Genomic DNA, 691 nt, shown 5'->3' on the forward strand with positions numbered 1-691 from the left:
TCTCCTGTACGGAGCAAGATTTCCTGCGCCAGCCGTGACAAGTTGTTCTCGTACGTTATCGCGGGACATAAATATGGTTCGATAGTGTGGCTTTCATCGCACACATTTCTGAGTGCTTCCACGTGATCCGTGTCTGCTATGGTGTACGTGGTATATAAGCGGTCTTGGTTTCGAGAATAAACGTTGCTGCTAGTAGCGCCGTGGCATTGTCTTTTTATATGTGCCTTCCTGCGTCCCTGAAGAAAGTGGGTTAACCGAGTGACTCGCTTTTTATTGATCCTATCATGAGAAGCCAACATACAAGGAAACCAAGGAAAACTTAGGGGAAATTACTTGTACTTAATAAATGAAGTAAATAAAAATTTAAATAATGGCAATAAAAATGGATGACAGAACAACTTGTCGCAGGTGGGGAACGATCCCACGCCTTCGCATTACGCGTGCGATGCTCTAACCAATTGAGCTACCGCGGCGCGGTTTCTCCATCCACTTCCCTGGTTGGTTATTTACGCGTTACTTAAGAGGTACAAAGTGAAGGTCGTACAGGTCTACGCCCTACATCCAGTCATGATGACAAGGAAGTCGAAAGCTTCTATGAAGACGTAGAATCGGCGATGGGTAAATTTAAGTCAAAACAAAATACACAATACTGATGGGCGACTTCAATGCCAGGGAAGGCAAGAAGCAGGCT

The 691-nt window shown here is 45.0% G+C and overlaps 1 non-coding gene across 1 annotated transcript; it reads right to left on the bottom strand.

Moving 5' to 3' along the window:
• Positions 1–400: 400 nt before the first annotated feature.
• TRNAT-CGU (transfer RNA threonine (anticodon CGU)) lies at positions 401–473 on the bottom strand. The gene has a single exon. It is a non-coding gene; the product is annotated as a tRNA-Thr (tRNA).
• Positions 474–691: the final 218 nt, after the last annotated feature.

Source organism: Dermacentor albipictus, chromosome 1 (genome assembly GCF_038994185.2).
Source record: "Dermacentor albipictus isolate Rhodes 1998 colony chromosome 1, USDA_Dalb.pri_finalv2, whole genome shotgun sequence".
Classification (NCBI taxonomy): domain Eukaryota; kingdom Metazoa; phylum Arthropoda; class Arachnida; order Ixodida; family Ixodidae; genus Dermacentor; species Dermacentor albipictus.